General features: G+C 51.6%; 1 pseudogene; it reads right to left on the bottom strand.

Annotated features, from left to right (window-relative positions):
* Window positions 1–4,744: 4,744 nt before the first annotated feature.
* On the bottom strand, window positions 4,745–24,221 carry LOC144109785 (uncharacterized; annotated as a pseudogene).
* Window positions 24,222–24,473: the final 252 nt, after the last annotated feature.

The raw sequence follows: 24,473 nt of genomic DNA, 5'->3' as shown, positions 1-24,473 counted from the left end.
AGTTGTCGCCATTCCTTCGCCTCTGCCGCCGTTCGCTTACGGTGTGGTGGGGGATAGACTTGTCTTTGTGTTCGGAGAAGGAGGAGACGCTCGCCGTACGTAGAGGGGAGAGGGGTGAGGTCGGGGAGGTTAGTCGCTCGGTTAGTATATCCTCGAGCTAGACTGTCCGCGGCCTCGTTTCCCTCGAGCGTCTCGTGCCCAGGAGCACAAGTGATTTGGTGCTTGAATGTGGAATTTTGAACTTGTGAGGTAGTCAGGATGGGAGCGACGGAGTGTGGAAGTCTGCCAGAGAGGAAGAGGCGGCACGCGAACTGGGAGTCGGTAATAATTTGTAACTCATTTCCCGTAGCATCGCCTTGCTGGATTGCGAGGGCAATTGCAGCAGTTTCTCCTACTGTGGGAGAGCAGTTTCGTAGGGAGGCGCTGGCGATTTCCTTGAAGTTGGTGTCCAAAACGACCGCCACCACGTTGGTTGAATCGGGGCACATGTCTGCGTCGACGTATACAGCATTTTGTGCCTGCCGATGTGTGCGACGCAGATAGTCCACTCGCGCCTTTCGTCGTCCCTTTTGTGAGTCCGAGTGCATGTTCTTCGGGAGTGGAGCTACATACACGCTAGTTCGCGGAGTTGAGGGTAGGTCTCGGTTGTCCTGGATGGCACGTATGTCAGCCGGGGAAGCCACTCTTTCCAAGATTGCGCGTCCAGCTTTGGTGGTGAGGAGGCGTTCCTTTTGCGATGCTAGGGCGGCTTCTCGAATTTCTTCTATTGTGTTGGTCAGTCCCAGGTCCTTGAGGTGGCGACTCGCCGTGTACATCGGGAGGCCTAACGCATGTTTGTAGGCGGTACGGATGATGGCGTCTGCTTTGTCTCGCTCATTCCCCAGATGTGTTAGGAATGGGAGACCGTAAGACAGGCGGCTCATAACTATAGCCTGTATCAGTCGAATTGTATCCTCCTCTCTCATGCCTTTTCGGTTGCGGGTGATGCGCCGAATCATGCGGCAGATCTGGACGGTAGTTGTCCGGAGACGCTGTAACGTGTGGTTGGCTTTCCTGTCGCTCTGAAGCCAAAGGCCTAGGATGCGGATAAGAGGGGCTTCCTTTATTTTCGTGCCTTCGAGGTAAACCTCGATGTCGCCGGGAGATTTGTAGGCATAGCCCTGAATGCGGATAATTTCGGATTTGTCGGGTGCGCAGCAGAGGCCGCAATTTGCTGCTTGTCTTTCTACGCAATTGACTGCCTCTTGTAGGGTGTTTTCTTTGTCGGCAAGGGAACCCCAGGTGGACCAGATGGTAATATCATCAGCGTAGATAGTATAGCCGATGCCTTCAATAGCCTCGAGTGCTTTTGCCATGCCGATCATAGCTATACTGAAGAGGAGAGGAGAGATGATAGAGCCTTGGGGAGAGCCTTTGTTGGGTGTCTGCTCTGTGCCAGAGTGGTAGTGGTTTTTTAAAAAAACCACTACCACCATCGCCGACAACGAAGAAGCTGACGACCTTGCGACCGCTGCACACCAACTACCTGCCTGCGATCTGCCCCTTGCGCCGGAGAATGTGCGTGCGGCCATCCACGACCATCTCCGAAAGCAGCACCCCGACACACGCATCGCAGGAGGTGCAACAAGCGTACAGGCGCTAAAAGACGAAGACAAGCACACTCAAGACAGGACAGGCGCCAACCTTCGTCTTTTAGCGCCTGTACGCTGGTTGCGTAAACCATGTCAAGCTACAACCAACTAGCTCAAATGAAAGTTTTGCTGCAGGAGGTGAGCGCATCGACAGTATCACTGGCGGTCGCGCACTTACACGGTCACAACGTGTAATCATCCTCCGCGCGCGCATTGGCTGCGTGTGGCTCGGGGAACGACGGGAGCATCACGGAATCGCGACGAGTGATGTGTGACGGATGCGGTGCAGTGGAAACACTATAACACCTGCTCTTTCACTGTGCCGCGTTCGCCGATGCTCCTTCGCGATATGCTTGCGGCCTATAGGGCGCAGCTATTGTGGCCGCAAGGCAGTGTCCGCACTCGTGAGCGATGTTTGGTGAGCCTCTGTGCATTCCTCGAACACACGGGCTTGACGTCCCGTCTGTTCTCCGTCAGGCAGTTACACGCAGTGACCGAACGCTTCGCGAGTTCTACCTTGAACTATTAATGACTGGACGCCCCACTCCAGTGTAGCCAACACAGTGCTGTGCGCGTGTGTGATTTAATTCCTCTTAAATGAACTAATCACGCGCACAACATAGACACATTTCTTATTGCGTAAATAGTTTGTACATGTTACTTCTCCCCCTATCCTCTCTTCCTGTCCCCTCACCTCTTTCATTTCCATTCTCCATTCTGCCTGCTATCCTTTATTTCCTCTGCCCCAGCTCAGGTGCTTCAGGAGCGATGGCAGATGCCGGGGTAGCAAAAATCTTTTCCTCCGTTTTTACTATTATTTTAATAAAACACTACCCTCATTACCACGCGAAGCAGGCCGTTAGGGAAGGAAGATGAAATGAAAATTGGTTTTGAGGAAAGGAAATCTTTTTTATTGGTTCTTGGGCATTAGAAATGGCGCACTATCTGTCTCATATATATTGTTGGACACCTGAACCGCGCCGTAAGGGAAGAGATAAAAGAGGGAGTGAAAGAAAAAAGGAAGGAAGAGGTGCTGTATTGGAGGGCTCCGGAATAATTTCGACCACCTGGGGATCGTTAACGTGCACTGACATCGCGCAGCCCACGCAGCTGCCGCGGTCGTGTTAGAACCCGGGAAGTGACGCCTGCCTTACATTTCTCCCTGGACAACCGGACCGCACCGTAAGGGAATGCAAATCTTGGCAGTGGCTTAGTTCTGCACCCGCCCCGGTGACTCAGTGGTTAGTGGGCTCAGCAACTGATACGGAGTTCGCGGGTTTGAACCCGACCGCGGCGGCTGCGGTTCTATGGAGGCAAAACGCTAAGGCGCCCGGGTACTGTGCGATGTCAGTGCACGTCAGATCCCCAGGTGGTTGAAATTATTCCGGAGCCCTCCACTACAGCACCTCTATCTTCCTTTCTTCTTTAACTCTCTCCTTTAATCCTCCCCTTACGGCGCGGTTCAGGTGTCCAACGATATATGAGACAAATATTGCGCCATTTCCTGTCCCCAAGAACCAATTATTATTATTAGCGCCGCTATGCTAGGATATACGTAGCGGTAGGTACGTTTCCCTTGCCGGGCTTGTTGTTGGCACTGTATGTTAAGAAATGAGAGGCATGTCCGCTTGCAATATCCGTGTCGCAGATGTACTTTCGGAAACTCGGATGGTGTGATCAGTCACACGACGGGCCTTCACATCCTCTTCGGTTGGTTGCCGTTGACTGACGCCTTCCATAGGCTCCATCTCGGCGGCTATGCGGTGCCTATTACGCTCGGCAGTCTGGCGTCTGCGTTTGGCAAGGCGTTCCTCTCTCTGTGAGGGCCTCTCAGCTGCTCTCTTCTGACGCTCATTCTCTGTTTGTTGAGTAGCCAACTGCCAGGGGACAACCTCAGGATCGGAATGGTCAATGTTCTCTTCTGTATACCGCCGTTTAGCAGCGGCTGGACTCTCCTTCTCTGCATCCATATCAAGCGTTGCGATACAGCCCTCGATTACATCTCCACTTTTTACACGCAATGCTGTGCATGCGACAACGCGCGGTTCAGGTGATGGATGCGGTGTGACGTCGTACGCGGTGTGAAAACGGTGTGAAAAAACGCGGTGTGAGAAAAGATTTCGCTGCAGGTAAATTTGAGCGGAGAGCCATGGTGCTCTTGACAGAGAGAGCGGTTCACGCTAACCACACTAGGCCATTTGTTTTGACCCGTGTGATTTTAATAGTTGGCACAGTGCTCAAAGACGTAATCAAGCCCTTTCAAAATGCCGGACGTTCACCGAGTCATCGGAGAATTCCCAGAAGCCTGGGAAGCCCTACTGCGGAGCGAGGTCTCTGCTCAACAGCAACAAGCCATCCGCCTGGCGACAGAAGCCGCGAAGAGTCAAGACCTCTTTGCCTGCTTGTGATCGCGGAGGTCCCCGCACCCGTCCTCTAGGCCTGCGTGCCGGGGTAGTGGAGTAGGGGGACTCCTTATCTGGTGGAATATTAAAGTTATCACCATAACCATCCACGATTTCGAAATCCTTACCATTGCCACCTGGAGGGAAGTGGGGAAACGGGGGAGACCCTTAACCTCACAGGAACATTACCATCATCCCTAATTTTTAGCTGAAGGTATTTCTATTTTTTCCGCACAATAATATTCGTCGGTTTTGGTAGATGCGATTAGCCAGGGGAGTAGCCCACCCTTGCTCGACGCTTCGAAAAGCGCCTCGCGAGTCAGTGATTATGTGTTTTGAGCAAGAGTCGGAAGCTGCCAGGGCAATGACAACCTCTTCTGCGTGAATTGCTCACTAGGCCTTGAAAGTAAGGCCGTCTGCTGTTTTGCCCCCGTGGACGACCGCGGCCGTGTACCATCCCCTAGGGTCCGGGCCGGGGGCGTCCACATAGAATACACCTGGTTTGCAACCAAAATGGTGGTGCAAGGCTTCCGCAAGCGCCAGGCGCCTGCCATTATGGTCCTCTTTGGGCATGTTGGTGGGGAGCGGCCGCACGTGGAGGGTGCGTCTCCAGTGTACGGGAAGGCGGCATCTCTTCTCTGTGAATTGTATGTGCTGGATGTGAAGACGGGCTAGAAGGCGGCTACCCGACCCTGTCTTTGTGAGACGAGTCTACTGGTTGTTGAGGTGGACCTCCCGAAGCTCCCAGAAAGTGTTCACCATCCCCAGTGCCATGATGTTGCTGGTAGAGGTAGAGACCGGGAGGTCCAGCGATCGTTTTATGATTTTGCGGAGGATGACCTTAAGGGCATCCTCTCGCTGTTCCTGGCGCGGGGAGTCAAGGGTCCGCCTTGAAGCTGAAGATCGCGGCACAAACGGGCAAAGTAACGGCACTGATCGCCGGTGACCCAGCACCAGGTAAGAGTTACACCTTGAGGAAGCTTTCACCAAGAATAGAACCGGTGCTTACTTCATCAGGTACCGCTAGCTAATGCATTATGCACACAAAAAGTTTGTGGTCCAGTAAGAGGTTTCTGCTCAACAAATTCAACGTTTAAGTGGAAACCTTGCTTGCTTTCAACGCTGATTGTGTACTGGCGGTATTGAATCGAAGTTTTAATCAATTTCAAATTAGAATCTGATATTTAGGCGAAGCGGAGATATTATTGTTACTCTTCATTTTGCTTTACCTTGTCGACGACGAAGAAGCTGACGACCTAGCGACCGCTGCACACCAACTACCTGCCAGCGATCTGCCCCTTGCTCTGGAGGACGTGCGTGCGGCCATCCACGACCATCTCCGAAAGCAGCACCCCGACCCACGCATCGCGGGAGGTGAGCGCATCGACAGTGTCACCGGCTGTCGCGCACTTACAAGGTCACAACGTGCAATGATCCTCCGCGCGCGCATTGGCTGCGTGTGGCCCGTGGAACGACGGGTGCGTCACGGAATGGCGACGACTGATGTGTGTGACGGATGCGGTGCAGACACTAGAGCACCTGCTCCTTCGCTGTGCCGCGTTCGCCGATGCTCGTCGCGATATGCTCGCGGCCTATAGGGTGCAAGGCATACTACCAGACTCCATCAAGACGCTGTTGTGGCCGCAGGGCAGTGCGCGCACTCGATAGCGAACTTTGGTGAGCCTCTGTGCATTCCTTAGACACACGGGCTTGACGTCCCGTCTGTTCTTCGTCAGGTAGTTACACGCAGTCACCGAACGCTCCGCGAGTTCTACCTTGAACGATTAATAACTGGACGTTCTCTCCAGTTGTAACCATCACAGTGCTGTGCGCGTGTGTGATTTAATTCCTCTAAAACGAACTAATCACGCGCACAACCTGGACACATTTCTTATTGTGTAGGTAGTTTGTACATATTACTTCTCCCCCTATCCTTTCTTCCGGTCCCCTCACCTCTTTCATTTCATTTCTCCATTCTCCCTGCTATCCCTTATTTGCGCTGCCCCAGCTCAGGTGATTGAGTATCGATGGCAGATGCCGGGGCTAGCAAAAATCTTTTCCTTCCTTTTTACTATTATTTTTAATAAAACCACTACCACCACCACCAACAGCAAAAAAAAAAAACTCCCGTGGGCTGTACAATGAAAATTGGCCTTTGATCCCCAGGTGGTCGAAATTATTCCGGAGCCCTCCACTACGGCACCTCTTCTTCCTTTCTTCTTTCACTCCCTCCTTTATCCCTTTCCTTACGCGCGGTTCAGGTGTCCAACGATATATGAGACAGAAACTGCGCCATTTCCTTTCCTCAAAAACCAATTATTATTATTATTAAAGTGGGCTGTTTGAGGAAAGGAAACGGTGCAGGAATTGTCTCATCTCGGTGGACACCCCAACCGCACCGTAAGAGATGGGAGGAACGACGTAGTGAAAGAAATAAAGTTTCCGTAGTGGAGGGCTCCAGAATAATTTAGCCCACCTGTGGATATCTAAACTGCACTGACATCACACAGCACACGAGCGCCTTTCGAGTTTTGGCTCCATAGAAACGCTGCCTGAGCCGACTGGATTGATCCCGGGTACTACGGAGAGACAGAGAAAAAACTTTATTGTTGGAGAGGAAGTCGGGGCACGCCCCTGGGTCTCCGCACGACCCCACTGCACTCAAGTGTTTATGTCCCTAAGGTCCATAACACTGGCAGCCCGGCCAGTGGCGATTGTCTGCACGGCCGGGTCCTCCGCGCGCAGCAGGGTCTCCCATTCCTCCCAGGTTTTGAGGTCCTCTAGGCCGCGCGGGGGAGGGTCCGCCGGGCACAGGGAGAGGATGTGGAGGGAAGAGGCGAATGGTTCTGGGCACAAGGTGCAGGCAAGAGTGGGGAAGGAGGGGTGATAGTGGGCTAGGGTCACGGGTGAGGGGAGTGTGTGTGTCTGTAGTTTGCGACAGTGTTGCGTGTTTGTTAGCTAGGGAGGGGTGGGGCGGGGGGTAGAGCTGGCGCGAGGCTCTCAAGGCCTGCGTCATCTCGCTGAACGAGTTCATTCGCTCCCTCGCGAATCCCCGATCAGAGATCCACCTGAACCCGTATTAAAGAACCTCGGGCTAAAAGGTTGGCGGCCTCGTTTCCGAGATTCCCGGGGTGCGCAGGCACCCATATAAGCTCTACATGACGGGGTCGGGGTGCATCGGGCGAGTCCAGTATGCCAAAAGCAGGGACGTGGACTCGGCCTCGCGCAAAATTTGGAATTGCAGTTTTAGAGTCTGTTAAAATGTACTGAGCTTCCGTGCGGGTGATGGCAATTGCGATGGCGGCTTCCTCTGCAGCTTCTGTGGTGGTGTCAGGGGGGAGAAGTAGTGTGAGGAGGGCGGATGAAGAGCAGTCCACCATGGCTGCGGCTGCTTCGTCACCCGTGCAGGCGGCGTCCACCCATACGGCGTCCGGCTCGGAGCCGTACACTCGGTGGAGTGCCTTCACACGGGCTCTGCGGTGCTGCTCATGGTGGGAGGGGTGCATATTTTTTGGCAGTTGCTTGATGACCAGCTCTCGGTGAAGGGATCGAGGAATGGGGAGGAGGGTTGGGTCGTTGTCCGGTATTCTGATTCCGAGGGAGTCCAGGATATACCGGCCTGTGGAGGTTTGCGTAAGCTTTATGTAGTGGGCCTGACGATGGGTCTCCACGAGTTCCCCGATCGTGTTGTGAAGGCCCAGGCCTAGTAATATGTCTGTGGGGGTGTTGAGGGGAAGATGAAGTGCAACTTTGAATGCCTTGCGGATCAAGGCATCCAAAGAATTTATGTCGTGTTTGGATAGTTCTAGGTATGGGGTAGTGTGGAGCACACGGCTGAGGACAAAGGCATGAATGAGGCGACAGACGTCGCGCTCCTTCATGCCTCTATGATGGCCCGAAACTCTGCGGATGATATGCGATATCGCGCCTGCTACCTGCTTGAGTTTCTTGAGGGTGGTGTTGTTTTTACCATCGTTCTGGATATGCAGGCCCACTACGCGGAGGGTGTCAACCTCCGGTACCGGGTCCCCATTCAGTTCGATGGCAATAGGGGAGTGGGGGGAGCATTGGTTCTTTGGCCGGATGAGGAGCAGTTCGGACTTCTCTGGGGAACAAGACAGTCCGATGTTCTGTGCATAAGTTTGGGTGAGGGTGGCTGCTTCCTGTAAGGTGTTCTCTATGTCGCCGTCACTGCCGTGGGTGGTCCACAGTGTGATGTCGTCGGCATAAAGAGTGTGCTTAAGGTGGGGGATATTGCCAATTTTCGGGCGAGGGGGATGAGGGTGATGTTAAAAAGGAAGGGGGAGAGGACGGACCCTTGAGGGGTTCCGATAATCTGAAGCGTGTAGGAGGGGGAAGAGAGAGGTCCAAAATGTATCTCAGCCGTGCGGTCAGTGAGGAATGCTTGCATGTAGGCGTACGTACGCGCACCCACATTCAATGGAGATAGGGCAGTCATGATCGCCTTATGTTCGATGCGATCAAAAGCTTTGGAGAGATCCAAAGCTAAGACTACCTTTGTGTGACCAGGCAGAAGCGGCTCGAAAATGTCATGTGTGAGTCGCAGCATGGCGTCCTGCGCGGATAGATGGGGGCGGAATCCCACCATGCTATGCGGGTATAGATTGTTGTCCGCCATGTGCGTTGTGTCTTGCTAACACAACATGCTCGAAGAGCTTTCCGAGGCATGAGGTTAGCGAAATCGGGCCAAGGTTTTGAAGTGTAAGTGTGTTGTTGGGTTTGGGTATGAATATTGCCTTCGCGTGGAGCCAGGACTGCGGGAGGATACCCTACCTCCAGCACTGGTTGAAGTATTGCGTAATTTGGGTGATCGATTGGTCGTCCAGATTACGGAGCATGGAGTTTGTGATTTGGTCTGCACCAGGTGCGGAGTTGGTTCGGAGAGTCAGGTGGGCCGCTCTGACTTCCGTCTCAGTGATGTCTGTGTCGAGTGTTGGATTGGCTGGTCCTGTGTAGGTGGGTAGAGGTGTCGGGGCACCCGGAGAGGTGTATGTGTTCTGAAGTGTGTTTATGAGGGTCTCGGGATCGTCAATATATAGGTGTGTGAGGCGTGTCACGTGGTGTTGTGTTGATGATTTGGTGTTTGTGGGGTCTATGAGGTGTCGGAGGAGTTTCCATGCTCGTTTGCTGGTAATGTTTCCGGCGAGGCCGTCACATATCTGTCCCCAGTTGGATTGGCAGAGCTCCTCCGAGTGTTGTTGGATTTTTGTCTGCAGCGCGGCCAGCCGCTTTTAAGTATCTTGTTATATTTATTGCCTTTCCAGCGTTCCAGGAGGCTGTGATAAGCCTCCCAGAGGTGGGCTAGGTGTGTGTCCAGGGTAGGGGCTTCAGTGGTCGTTTCAATGTGTTGCGTGTTGTGGTGAACGTCATGCTTGAGTGATTGCACCCAGGCGTCGATCTCTGTGATAGGAGTGTCTGGGTGGGCGGTGCGTGCAGCGCGAAGTGCGTCCCAGTTAACCAGTTTATGTGTTGTATAGGAGTGACGGAGTGGTTTGTACGGGACAGTGATTTGTATAATGTAATGATCACTGCCCAATGTATTTTGAGTTCTGTTCCAGGTAACGCCGCGGATGTAGCGGCTCAGCGTCAGGTCCGGACTGGTGTCCCTGCTGACACTGTTGCCGATCCGCGTGGGCATCTTAAACGTGTTGTGAACAGTGAGCTGGAGGTTCTGCAGGAGCAGCCACAGCCTGCGACCTCGATGTGTCGTGGTTGTGTATCCCCAGTCAGTATGCTGACTGTTGAAGTCCCCACCAATTAATAGAGGATGTTTCCCTGCTAGGTTGTGTAGCTCTCGCAGAAGTGATTCTAACGAGGCCATCGGCTGGTACGGGGGGTGGTATATATTTGCTATAAAGATTGAAGGAAGTGAATGTGTGTTATGTATAAGTTCAGTGATCACGCAGGGCGTCTCAGACGTGATGTGATGAGTTTTATAGGTGAGGCTGCGGTGGATGAGGGTGGACGCCCTGGGTTTGCTAGTGGTGTCTGAATGTGTAGATGTGTAGCTGGGGAGGGTTGCCCGGTGTGCAGTCTCCTGGAGAAGAAGTATATGGGGAGTGGGCGTGAGGGTGGGAAGGAGAAGTTGCAGAGGTGCGCGCTTGGCCCGGAAACCGCGGCAGTTCCAAGTTAAAATAGGGAGAGAATTGGTGTTTCGCCCCGCCATATTGGAGAGTCGGGGGATGAGGAGGGGAGTGAGACGGGTGTCAATTGCTATGTGTTCAGAAAATGGGGTTTGTGCTTGCGGAGGTAGGGGGGGAGGAGTGGAAGTGGTCTGAATTTGAGTATTCCGGCGCAGCGGTCGAGTGCCCTCTTCACTGAGGGGCCGAAGCATCGTGGACATGATGGACTGCAGAATTCTTCGCCACACTCGTCTCATATTCACATTGTAAAACATTGTGTCTGCCTCTGATATCCTCACATTAAATTTCAGTTGTTTAGACTTGTGGATTGCTGCTTTAAACAGTGTTAATTAAGGACCAATAGACATAGCGTAAATCCGGAACTGCACGTGAGTGAAATAATCCTGAGCTTATCATGCGAAGGTTGCATTCATTCATTCAAACCTGTATTCTTGCGGATCGGTGAACCTAAACATCTACAATTCATGTAGCGAAGCTAGGTGGTTCACCACGAATGAAAAGGAATTTTTTTTAATGGAAATTTTTGCTGCCGAGCACAAGACGCTAGATGTCATCTGCGCCTGCGTGGTTGGTGTTCATGCAACAAAAATAGCTCGAAACTTATTTTCTTTAAGAATGGCATAATCAATGGTTTAGCGTCTGTATTCAGCTGTTTGAAGTCTTAAACAGCTGAGGCTGGCAGTAAGCGATTCGAGAAATTACAGTGAATACAATGCACCTCTTTCGCTCTTCATGCTTCAGAAATCAGTCTGATCACGATAGGAATTCTATAAGAAAAAATGTGCTTTTTTGCCGGATTTTTATCCGACTGAAAGCACTGAACAAAGGACAGGCAAAGGAAATAAATATGCATACGGCACACGAAATGAAATTTCGCGTTTAAGTATGGGCTAATGTTCAAAGTATTCCACATGTGAATCAAATTAATTTTTAACAGTGTTGTGGTTCTACTCGACTGAAGGATTAAACCACGCCGAGTCGTAAAACAATTCCGACTACCACGAGGGTACGAACACCATTCCGTCCGTAATAATTCCCTGGGTTTAGCGCTGGCAGTTATCATCATCATTTTTTTTGTTCAAAATTTCACTGCAACGCCTCCCGTTCATTATTAAGCAAGAAATTAGTGCTGAGCGTTGAAAATACTCTACAGATAATAAAAGAGATAAAATTGATTTTCCTATGCCACAGAGAGCGGGATAAGTTGAACAAGAGAATTTCTTGATACCAGAGTAGCACAGCTTGCATAAGCAACCACAACATGACCATGCAAGGTATTCACTAAGGTAATCGTTGAAAAGTTTGAGGAATCTTAGAATTTCTTTGACCAAAGAAGGTGGCTGGCCTTCCTAAAGGCGACTGGCTGTGGAACATGTTCACACCTTGAACAAGCTGATAAATATGTACGCAGAATATAAGCAACCGCGATATTGTCCTGCGTGTAGTAGGAGAAAACGTTTCACTTATTTGTATCCATAGCAGTCCCGTGGTCATTGGCTTTCCAGTGTTTAAAAGATTAGTATGCAAAGCTGCTGAAAAATACAAGTATAGCGACCTTATAGGTACAATATACATCCGTAAGGGAAGTTTGGTTTGGTTTATGGGGGTTTAACGTCCCAAAGCGACTCAGGCTATGAGGGACGCCGTAGTGAAGGGCTCCGGAAATTTCGACCACCTGGGGTTCTTTAACGTGCACTGACATCGCACAGTACACGGGCCTCTAGAATTTCGCCCCCATCGAAATTCGACCGCCGCGGCCGGGATCGAACCCGCGTTTTTCGGGCCAGCAGCCGAGCGCCGTAACCACTCAGCCCGTAAGGGAAGTGATAAATTCAAGCCACAAAGAACGTTAGTCCAGGGCAACAGTGTTTATTCAGTACTATTCATCGCGCGTTAAAATTATGTATTCAAGACAGTGGACTGAGAACTGTTAGCGGTAGAAGCTGATCGGTAATAGCCGGGCAGTTCACGATTGGCTGATCACACTGCATTGATAAGTAGCTTTGGGGTCTGAGAGCAAAGCAAGATCGAGTACCCACACAGACAAAGTAGAACGGTGGCCCTTCAAAACATTTCAGAGATGTAAAAAGTTTTTTTCACAGGTCTCAGAAGGGCATAGGAAATTATTTTTGTATGCGAAACATGAATGCATCTACTAAGGGCAGATAGCCGCTCATTATGGCCACGCGATTGAAATAACCAGGAAAATAAAAATTTTAAGTATGTCTCGTGTATTTAGCAGCACCTCTCTGGTCTGGAATAGCTCATTTTCAGTATCTTGCACAGCGAAAGCATTAAACATTTTTATCTTTCGCGCACTTACATAAGAAGCGGAAAGATTGCCTATACTTAAGGAAAGTCTTGTAATTAGGCTGCGGACAGCACAGCGGGCCATGTAAATCAACTTGATAGATGCACTGTTAAGATATAGGAAGAAAGGAGAATTTTCCAGAGAACGAACTCGGCGAAATGATAGGGTATTTGAAATCAAGAAGAAACGTAATTGCAAGTACATGTGATGTGAAGGCAGATAACCGATGGATGGTCATAAGTGGTAGCAATGGATCGTATGAGGAAGCAAGCGAAACAGACGGGGGCAGAAAATTAGATGGACAGATGAGATTAAGTATTTTCCGGGGGTAAGGTGGCTGAACATTGAAAAGGACGCGATTAGTTTGAGGGATATAGGAGAAGCCGTTGTCCTGAACTGGGATTAGCCAGGCTGATTTACAATAGGGTTATGATTAGTGAGATATTACAGAGCACGCGGCCTCATACGGGACTTCAAGAGAAGCTTGTGCCATACAGCAAACTGAAGAGGCCAGAAGGCCTGTTTGAATGCATTCTGTGTCAAAACGCGCAACAATTGCGATATTTCAAAAAGACAGCAGCGTCAAAATGACGTCGGCAACACTTCCACGCTGTTCTTAACAAATCCATCTCCTGCGAACGACGAGTAGTCGTCTGCATATACTGACACAAATTGGAAGAAAAATGTGGCGGTACTACCGTACATGCACACCGTCGCCCACCAGCTCAAAAAAAATAGGGAAAAGAGCAGGTGTGCATGTGGTGTTGTCCGCACCAGAGAAGCTGTCGAAACTGTGCAAGAGGGTAAATTCCACCATTATTAGCAGCGATTCCTGCACTGTTAGGCACAGGCAAACTTTTGTAAGTGCGCAAAAAAAGTAGTGTACTCTATACATTTGCCCTGTGGCCGAGCCTACGTTGGCCAAACTGGCAGATGTCTTAACGAGAGGCTCATGGAACACAACAATTGTGTCATCGGGGCATCCCGTCATCTAGGCATACACTGCCGTGATTGCCAACAGTGTAAAGAACGTGGTCCTTTTTTGGGAGAAACAACAGTTCTTCATAAGTATGTCAGCAAAACTGCCAGGCAGATAGCAGAGGCTGGTGAGATTGCAGAAAAAGGAGATTATTGTGTCAGCACCCCTTCGGTGCTGTTAAGTGATAAAGAACGTCGGGTCTTAGGAATTTCTAACTAGGGTATCATGGTTTTTGTTCTTGTTTGTGTCCTGACTTTTAGGTTTTAGCTTTTTGTTGTCTTCCTTGTACCTGTAATGATGTGTTTCCTTTGCGGGTTGGCGCTGCTACCAGTCTCACATGACTTTCCTTTTCGTTGCTGCACATGCCCGCTTTATGCTATATGTAGTCGCAGCGCGCAGCAATAAACTTTGTTGAAGTCGGCACTTTGTGGTGTCTCCCCTCAATTCCGTGTTTCTCCGTGTTTGTCTTTGCGCTGTGAATGTAAGCAAGAAGTACCAACTCGCCCAGCAACTGATTTTATGCATATATGAACTGCGGAGTAACTAAATAGTCTTGGATTATCTTACCGATTGGTTATGCACAATAATGAAATAAACCAAAGGGACATCAGCGTAAGTTTCCCATAACTGTACGGAACAACGTTCACTCTTGCCATGCATCGAAAAAATGACGAACTATAAATCGCCATGTCTCGCAATATCGAATATACAGGTTGTCCCACATAAGCTTGGGCAAGGTTTTAAAAATGAAATCTACGTGAGACGCGAATGGAGTGAAGTGCATAATATATGCACTAGCCCAGAGTTACTCAGGCTATTTTCTATTTTTGCCTTAACTAATTCATTTGCTTTGCTTAATTCAACTTTTTTAAGAATTCGCTGCATACCCCAAGTGTGAAACGCAAAGTAGCAGAGAACCTTCAGAAACATAAAAAAATTGTTTCACACATGATATGTCTCACGTGCTGCTTTTTTCCGCCTTCCAAGGAAAGCACCAATTTGAAAAATACCACGTGACAGGGCGCTTGCGTTTAGTTACTGTGCTACTTTCAAGCGTGCGATGGATGAACAGGGTCGGCTGCAGCGTGACTGTTGCCACCGACAGGGCGCTATGCCCGATGTAGGTATCGGCATACGGCTCTTATCGCATGACGCCGAAAACCAATGATGCTGGCCGAGCGTCGCCGAAGAGGCCAAGCGTCCAAGGTTGCGAAAAAGAAAGAAAACAGCACAATGATTATATTTTAAAGAAGCAAAGGCCGAAGCACGTGAGAGCGATAGAAGGCAATGAAGGCTGCAACAATTTTTCCACTGTATAAAAATTTCCTTGTTGTAGTTTTCGAATTGAACAAGTATACAACTTTACGTTAGCTTTCGAATAACAGCGGATAAATCTTACGGGGAAAAAGCTCTGAGTAACGGTAAAAAAAAGCTTGGCTCTATTCAAGCACGTTTACGAATGCCTTCTTCAGACTACGAATCTTTTTCACACTGGCCCCACCCGCTCTCCAGGCATCCACGTAGAATACGCCTGGTTCCGATCCATAGTGGCAGGCCCGGGTTTCCGCCTGCGCCATGCGCCGGCCATTATGGTCCTCACAGTTCATGTTCGCGAGAAGAGGGCACACGTGATGGCGCATCTTTACTGGGATGGGATACGTACGCGCTCTCTTCCTTGATAGTGGTGTGTTGGATGTGGAGTCGGGCAAGGAGGCGGCGACCCGACGATGTCTTCGAGAGACGTGTATATTGGCTGGTCAAGTGGACTTCCCGGAGCTCCCGAAATGTGTTCATGCCCAGCCCCTGGAGGCGCTAGTTGGAGGTGTTCGCGGGGAGGTCCAGAGCCCGCTTAATAATTTTTCAAAGGATCACTTCGAGCGGAGGTACGGAGTCAGATATTGTATTGGACTGGTTACAAATGCATGGCTCAGTCGCAAGGCATCCTTGCATCGTAACCCCCGCGCTTGTAAGAAACCCGACGGACCATGCGTCCTGCTTGGTCCCCGCATTATGAAGTTTGGCCAATGTCGTTTCTGATTGTCTTTGTTGATCTATAAAGAGCCCAGTACCCCATGTTCGATATTTTCACGGATAGGACCTGTCTCAAAAGACAATGCAAATTTGGCTGGACACTTTGATTAGGGGCATATGTGCACAAATTCAGACTTTGGGGAGAACATTGGAGGCCACGGTGGCAAGCATAACGGTGCGCTATGGTCGCCGTCTCCTGTATGTTGGCCTGAGTGTCTCCGAGTTCGCCCTGCCCTCTCTCTCACATATCTCTCTCACATATCGGTGGAGACCTGAACAGCGCCGTAAGATAAGGGATAAAAGAGGGAGTGAAAGAAGGGAAGAAAGAGGAGCATAAGTGGAGGGCTTCGGACTAATTTCGACCACCTGGAGATCTTTAACGTGCACTTACATCGCACTGTACCTCTCTCTTGGCGTAGGCATTGCAATGGCACCGTGAAGATGGTAAAGAGGAAAAGAACTGCATGTAAGTCATACACCCCATTTACGTTGACACCGAACACAGACCATCGGAAGTGATCTTGCTGTATTTTGCCTTCGACTACATATCGCGGTTAAAAGGGAAAACCCGTGAAACCCTTTCGCCACGTATATGGCAGGTAGGCCATGACAACGCTCAACGCAGTGTTGCAGCATGTGACCGATGAGGACAAACTTGACATTGTCGCATACCTGCAGTCTAAACAACGAATACTACTACATAAGAGAAGAAAGGGAGTAATCTGTCCTCTAGTTTACTCCGTTTTATGTACTAGATGACACTTTATTTCATTCTTACACCCTCCTGTTTAGAGTCCGCATTGCGCAGAAGAATATCGACGCCATGCCCGGCTGCGCATTCAAGACGAGTAGCGCACCGACGATTGACACCACAATCGACGTCGACGCCACGCAGAATACAAGCCAGCTACACCGAGTCTGTGTTTGGGCACCCATTCGGCATCGGTGGACAGACTGAAATGGTTTCGCCGCTACTTCCGGTCGTACAAGATAATTTCACGGGCTATGTCGACAGGACTGTGAATTTGTTGATGATGGATTAACAAGAAACGAGCGACGTCGACCTCGAAGAGAAGTGTTGGATATCGTGGGTAGAAAGCCATTTTATGGGCATTAATATAGCCATGCGTTTCTATTCATGCACTTTATTTCAAGGGGGAAGCTTTATAAGTCCCATTACTTCAAAGCTTGTAGTTGGAATCGGGGCACAAGAATCGCAGACCCATGGAGATGTCAGGAAGTTGAAAGAGTAAATTTTAATTACCACAGGTACCGATAATTAGGGCAAGGCGGGTTTTGTGTGGCCACCCGGGGGGGGGGGAGGGGGGAAACGTCCTGGGCCCACAGAATGAGTGCAGGTTGAGTGGTTTCGTCTGGCTTGGTGAGGAGTGTGTCCCAGCTTTCCACAAAGGGGGCTGGCTGGCGTGAGGGCCCACAGAGCCCGGTTATTTTCGCATCACTTCGAGGATGTGCGCCTAGCTGGGTGGTGAGTTCTCCGTTGTTGCAACTTTGGCACGTTCGGTGGTATTCCCCGTCGATGATTAGTGATAGCCTGGAGTGGCTGAGAATTGAGTGCGTCTGCAATCTGCGGAGCTGGGTGGCTTGCGCTTGTTCGAGGTCGGGGTGGGGAAGCGGAAAACAGCGTCTTGTTTCTTTATGAATATTCTTGATGCCGGCAAAAGTCCGCGGGGCTTCAGCGAGTGAGTCTGGATTCGTCGGGCCGGCCGCCCAGCAGGTGCCAGCATTAGACCACTTGCTGCATGACTTAGTCGCGCCAGCGAAGGTTTTGCGGCCGCGCGAACATCGCTCTCTCTTCAGACTCCCTTGTCCATGGTGTGTGTGCAATGCAGTGTGATGGAACGGCGACGACATCAACGTATGCGACCTGCAAGGTGACCGCGTCTGCGTCTACGGGAAGACTAGGGCGCCCACGAAGGTACGTAACCGGCTCCAAAGCACGGTAGCCGAGAAGTGCTGCGCGACTGCTGCAGAGACGGGCTGCACCACAGACGATCCCCGCCACGGTACGAGCACGGAAAGCTAGTTTCAGACGGTTGAGACGTTGAACCACGAAAGCAGGAAGCGGACATGAAGCGACAGACGAGTGCGGCCAACGTCGAGCTGCGGAAACGTGAAGCGAAGGAAATTCGGCAACGTCGTGAAAACGATCCGGAGTTGCGACAACGTGAAGCGGAAGCAATGAGGCAGAGGTGGAACAGTGGGATCAGGTAAAACATTTCGCCCGCGGGACTATAGAGCTTTCTAAATTTTACACGAAATCAGTCTTTAGTTGTATTTGCCGAGTTTTTTGGCTCACCGCTTTATTCGTTTTTAAGTATGTGATCGACTCTTCTTTAATAGGACGGTGTCCCGCGAAGGTTGCTGATGTTTGTTCGTTCATGCACAAAGCCGGTGGTACGCGGCTGCAACATTTGCTGACGCTAAAGGCGGCTAGTTTTATCTAGAATGACTGCAGTCACGTTCAAAGACTTCTACATTTCTCGAGGTTGCGTAATTACCTTTGGGACTCAATCGACGGTTCATTGCAAGCTTTAAATTCACCGCGGCCGAGAGAAGCAGCAATCCTGCCTTACGTGGACTGACGAAAACATTGCTTGCTATTTTCGCCGCGCCCCTCCGCGGTGGCTCAGTGGTTAGGGCGCTCGACTACTGATCCGGAGTTCCCGGGTTCGAACCCGACCGCGGCGGCTGCGTTTTTATGGAGGAAAAACGCTAAGGCGCCCGTGTGCTGTGCGATGTCAGTGCACGTTAAAGATCCCCAGGTGGTCGAAATTATTCCGGAGCCCTCCACTACGGTACCTATTCTTCCTTTCTTCTTTCACTCCCTCCTTTATCCCTTCCCTTACGGCGCGGTTAAGGTGTCCAACGATATATGAGACAGATACTGCGCCATTTCCTTTCCCCAAAAACCAATTATTATTATTATTATTTTCGCCGCCTGGTTGTTCAGGTATCTGTGGCCGAAAGTCAGCCCAATAAAGAGTCTTTTTAAGGACCAATTCAGGAAACGCCAACTAGAGTGACAGATCCTGGACACTTTGTCCTCACTGCACTCTCGGCGTAATAATGGTGATTGGCGCTTATGCAAAGGCTCGAGCGACAGTCGAACTCGCAAATTATTGGACACATTTAGCACACCGTGTTCGGGAGACCGAACATCGGCAGTGCGCCCACGCTGAGTGATCCCGATGCGGCGGCAGGCGCGCACACAGCTGCCCGTTACATGTGATCATGTGGCGCCGTCCTGGTGATTTGTGCTTGTGCACTGCCTGCGAGCGTACTCCGGGTACTCCGATAATGGTAGCACGGTACGGTAAAGGTGTCTAACACCTTCGCGGATGGTCATCGTTTCTCAGAGGGCTAAATAACAAGAACATCTTGTTTCATCCTGACATGGTAAAGAAAGCAGGCCATTGCTCTCGGATGCTTCCCCAAACAAAATGGAGCAATGCTTATTTTCCCGTGAGATGCGCCACAAGGATGCAGTCGCTGGTTGGTTCAAGCGTCCGTGACTCTCCAGCGAGAAAAATAAATCAGCCTAAGAGCGCTAATGCGAAAGCCTTTGCCTGTCCTCATTCTGCCTTAAATTTTCATTTTATCTTATTTCTGTTATCTTTCTGTGTTTCTTATTTTGTTTTATTTACTTCTCATTTCGATAATTTCAATTATCTCATTTTTATTTATTTTTACTGAAAGGGGGTTTAATAGCTCAGGCACCACCAGAACCAGGAAGGCAGAACCAGGCGCAGAACGAGGCCTTCTAGGCGTCCGTGGTTATTCTAGAGCCCGGCAGCAGCACGCGCTCAGCGATAGCACTGCCGCTACCTCGTCACATCTTCGTCTTTACAATGGCCCCCGGGGATGAAAGGAGCCATCCTGGCGACTCAAAGCCTAGTGCAGATCAAGTGGTCATGGTAAGCCTTGAGGCGACTGAGATGCACCGTTTCACGGCCACGACGGCGAAGGTCAGAGGAGGGTGTCAGTGGTTCGACGACATAGTTCACAGGGGAAGGTTGAGAAAGAACACGGTAAAGGCCTTGATATTTGGCTTGGGATTTGGATGACAGGCCAGGAGAGCGAGCAGGGATCCAGAGCCAGACAAGTGAGCCGGGGGAAAGGGGTACGTGAGTTTGACTACCGGAATCCCGACGCTCTTTTTGTCGATTCTGGTCAGCGGACGTGAGGGAACGGGTGAGCTGGCGGCATTCCACGGCATACTTGGCAATTTCAGAAGCAGTCGCGCAGTCAGAGGCATCAAGATGGTATTGAAGAACGGTGTCAAGCATGCTTGTAGGTTCGCGGCCGTAAAGAAGAAAGAACGGAGAATAGCCTGTGGTGGACTGGACGGCGGTATTATATGTGTAGGTGACGAACGGAAGAACAAGGTCCCAGTTGGAATGGTCGGGACTGATATACATGGTGAGCATGTCACCGAGTGTCCGGTTAAACCGTTCGTTGAGGCCGTTGGTCTGAGGATGGTACGCTGTACAGCTTCTGTGAACGATGCGGCACTCTTGCAGAAGCGCCTGGACAACCTCGGATAAAAACACGGCCGCGGTCGCTCAGGACCTCACGAGGGGCGCCGTGGCGGAGAATGAGCTGGCGGAGAATGAAGAAGGCCACGTCTCGCGCTGTAGCCGCCGGAAGAGCCGCCGTTTCAGCATAGCGCGTGATATGGTCTATGGCGACTATAACCCAACGGTGACCTGAAGGGGTAGAGGGCAGGGGCCCTTAAAGGTCGATACCGACGCGATCAAATGGACGGGCAGGGCAAGTTAATGGATGCGATGGGCCAGAAAGGCGCTGTGACGGAGACTTGCGGCGTTGGCACGCAATGCATGAGTGAATGTACTTGCGTAAAAAGCTCTACATTCCACGCCAGTAGTACCGGTGCCGAAGTCGAGTGTAGGTTTTCAAAACACCAGCATGAGCAGTCTGGGGGTCGGCATGGACAGAGGCGCAGACTTCAGCTCGTAGTTGGCGAGGGATGACGAGGAGCCATTTTCGACCGTCGGGCATGTAATTGCGACGATAGAGGAGACCGTCAGGCAGAGTGAAGTGGGGGGCTTGTCGCCGAAGTGAGCGAGAGGCAGCTGCCGTAGGGGGCCCAGACAGATGGTGCACGAGAGATGTAATCCAGGGGTCCTTGCGCTGTTCCACAAGCATGTTTACCGGGCGCAACGAGGACAGCTCGGAGTCAATGCTCGAGATGGTCGCAGTGTCGGAAGGCATCGGAGACCGGGAGAGGGCGTCAGCGTCAGAGTGCTTACGGCCAGAGCGATAGACGACTCGAATGCCGTACTCCTGGAGGCGCAGAGCCCAGCGGCCAAGGCGACTCGATGGATCCTTCAACGATGACAGCCAGCACAATGCGTGATGATCGGTGACTACGTCGAAGGGGTGGCCGTAGAGGTATGGTCGGAATTTGGTTGTCGCCCACAAAATGGCCAAGCATTCTTTTTCTGTGACGGAGTAATTGATCTCGGCATTGGACAGCGTGCGGCTCGCATAGGCGACAACGTTTTCTGGAAATCCAGGTATTCGCTGGGCGAGCACAGCACCAATGCTCACGCCGCTAGCATCCGTGTGTACTCCTGTCGGGACGTTAGGGTCGTAATGGCGAAGGATGGGAGGTGAAGTAAGGAGTCGACGTAGGGTAACAAAAGCTTCATCGCACTCAGAGGACCATGACGACAAGGAGTTCTGGGCTTGAAGCTGCGTCAAAGGCGAAATGATTGTAGCGAAATTTCGGATGAAGCGCCGAAAGTAGGAACAGAGGCCAATGAAACTCCGCAGTTCTTTGAGAGTAGAGGGCTTTGGAAAGTCGGCAACAGCGCGAAGCTTTGCCGGATCCGGAAGGATGCCCGCTTTGGATACGACATGGCCGAGTACGGTCAGTTGGCGAGCGCCGAAGTGGCATTTCTTCAAATTTAGTTGCAGGCCGGCGGCGGTGAGGCAGGTCAACACTTGGCGCAGACGAGTCAGATGTGTGGAGAAGTCGGCCGAGAAAACAATGATGTCGTCGAGGTAGCAAAGACACGTCTTCCAGCGCAAGCCGCGCAAGACGTTATCCATCATGCGTTCGAATGTTGCGGGGGCATTGCAAAGACTAAATGGCATGACGTGAAATTCGTATAGTCCGTCGGGCATGACGAAAGCAGTTTTTTCACGATCGCATTTGGACATGGGGATTTGCCAGTATCCGGAACGCAGATCCAGGGACGAAAAGAATTCCGCACCTTGCAGACAATCGAGGGCGTCATCGATGCGTGGTAGAGGATAAACGTCTTTCCTAGTTATTGTGTTTAGGCGGCCATAATCCACACAGAATCTTATGGAGCCATGTTTCTTTCGAACCAGCACGACTGGGGATGACAAAGGGCTGTGCGACGGCTGTATAATCCCACGCTCGAGCATGTCATCCACTTGCTCGTTGAGGACTCGACGCTCTGTCGCTGACACGCGATATGGGCGCTGTCGCAAAGGTGGATGGGAGCCGGTATCGATGGTATGGTGGACATGTGAAGAACGCCCGAGGGGAGACTGGCACGCGTCAAACGATGAACGAAATTGGCGTAACAGGTGGAACAGCTGGACACGGTAGGGAGAAGTGAGATCTTGATCGATGGCGCTATACAGAATGTCAGAGGGCGGTGGGGGTGAGAGGGGAACAGGAGTAAGAGTCCAGCGATGGCGGGAGAGCAGTTTCTCGGTCGTCGTCAAGTTGCAGAAGTTCAGCCGGTTCGACGCACCCAAGGCATTCACCATGAATCAGAGTCACTGGAGATGAGAGAGGGCTGCTGACCAGCATGGCTGTAGTTCCGGAGGTCACCGTGAGGACAGCGAAAGGTAGCGGCATGTTCTTGCGGCGAAGAAATAACTCCGAGGGGGTAAAGAGTACCGTTACAGCAGGTTGGTTGCGTGGTGAAGCGCACGAGAGGGACACAAGGATAGAGGAATTTGCCGGGAGCTCGACATATTGAGACAGGTGTACTTTGGGCGGATATTCAGGAGACGGTGCGGCCGGGTAGGCGTTGGGCAGGGCAGAGAAAATAACTTCGGCGCGGGCACAATCGACGACGGTGGAGTGCTCAGAAAGAAAGTCCCATCCTAGAATTACGTCATGGGAGCAAGAGGAGAGGATCAGGAATTGAATGATGTACAAGACGTCTTGAATAACGACTTGCGCGGTGCAGGTTGCGAGCGGCTCGACCTGTTCGGCGGTAGCAGTGCGAAGAGAAACACCCGAAAATGGCGTCATGACTTTTTCCAGTTTTCGACAAAATTTCGCGTCCATAATTGAGACAGCAGCTCCGGTGTCCACGAGAGCACAGGTTGCAACACCTTCGACAAAAACATCAATGACGTTTGTTGGTGAGAGCAGAGGCCTTGTAGAGTTCCCAGGGGACGCAGCTCTTGCCTCGGGAACTGCGCTCATTAGTTTTCCGCAGCGGAAGGGCTGGCTCGACGGCGCATAGGAGATAGGGAACGGCGCCGCGGAGAAGAGGAACGATGAGAGGTGGCAGCCTGGCGGTTGGTGGAGAAGGCAGGAGGCAATGGGTCCGCTTGCACGCGGGGCGGCTGTATGTAAGACCCATACGCAGATGGTGGCAGGACGTCAGCAGGCGAAGAAGGACGTCTGCAGCAGTAGCGGGCTACATGGCCGGCGAAGCTACAGGCAAAGCAAATAGGCCTATTGTCGCGAGTACGCCACAAACGACCATAGTGCGAGACTGCCGGCGTGAAGCGAGGCGACGGTTGTGCCACCTGAGCCCGATACGAGAAATCAGGCGGGGGCGTCGAAGGTGGCGGCACTTGAGTGGCGTCTTGAGAAGGGCTCAATGGGTGGGATGGTGGTCTGGCAAGAACGGCGGCGTACGTAAGAGGGGCAGCCACAGGTTGCTGGGGTAGGGGTGGCAGGGCCTCCGCGACTTGGGCTCGGATCGTCTGCCGAAGGGTGGGAGACAGCGCTGGCGGGGGGTTCCGAACTCCAGAGATGAGCGCTAGTTGGCGTGCGATCTCCTCTCGAATGAACTTCTGAATGTCATGCCTGAGCTGCTGCCCTCCTGCGGTCTCGACATCAGCGGACAGGACGTCGGCAGGCTGTACGGTGCGACGAGTGAGGACGCGTTGCTTGCGGAGCTCCTCGTAGCTCTGGCACAAGCTGATGACGGAGGCCACGGTGGCCGGCTACTTGGCTAGAAGCATTTGGAACGCATCTTCATCGATACCCTTCATGATATTTTTGATCTTATCAGCCTCGGTCATATCGCTGTTCACGCGCTTGCAAAGATCCACCACGTCCTCAATATAACTAGTAAATGTCTCGCCAGGCTGCTGAGCCCGTTCGCGTAAGCGCTGTTCGGCGCGAAGTTTGCTCACGCCAGGACGGCCAAATATCTCAGTGAAGCTCGTCTTGAACGTGGACCATGTGGCGATATCGGCTTCGTGGTTACGGAACCAGAGGTTGGCGAAATCATCCAGGTAAAAGATGACGTTGTTTAGTTTCATGGCGTCGTCCCAGCGGTTGTGCGTGCTGACCCGCTCGTAGGAAGACAGCCAGTCCTCGACGTCAGAGTCGCCGAGCCCACTGAAGACAGCCGGGTCCCGTTGTCGAGGTGTGCCGGAGCAGACAAGCGAAGCAGCCGGTGACTGGGGAGCCAGGGGGGCGTTATTCGGCATTGCTGACGTTACAGTGCCGCTGCGGAGCTCCAGGACTAGATCAGGAGCAACCTCCACCACTTGAAAGGGGGTTTAATAGCTCAGGCACCACCAGAACCAGGAAGGCAGAACCAGGCGCAGAACGAGGCCTTCTAGGCGTCCGTGGTTATTCTAGAGCCCGGCAGCAGCACGCGCTCAGCGATAGCACTGCCGCTACCTTGTTGTCACTACTTCGTCTTTACATTACCATTTTCATTTTTCAATTTCAGGTTT

This window comes from Amblyomma americanum, chromosome 11 (genome assembly GCF_052857255.1).
Source record: "Amblyomma americanum isolate KBUSLIRL-KWMA chromosome 11, ASM5285725v1, whole genome shotgun sequence".
NCBI classification, from domain to species: domain Eukaryota; kingdom Metazoa; phylum Arthropoda; class Arachnida; order Ixodida; family Ixodidae; genus Amblyomma; species Amblyomma americanum.
Note: the sequence above shows the minus strand (reverse complement) of the source record. Positions and strands in the feature narration are given on the sequence as shown.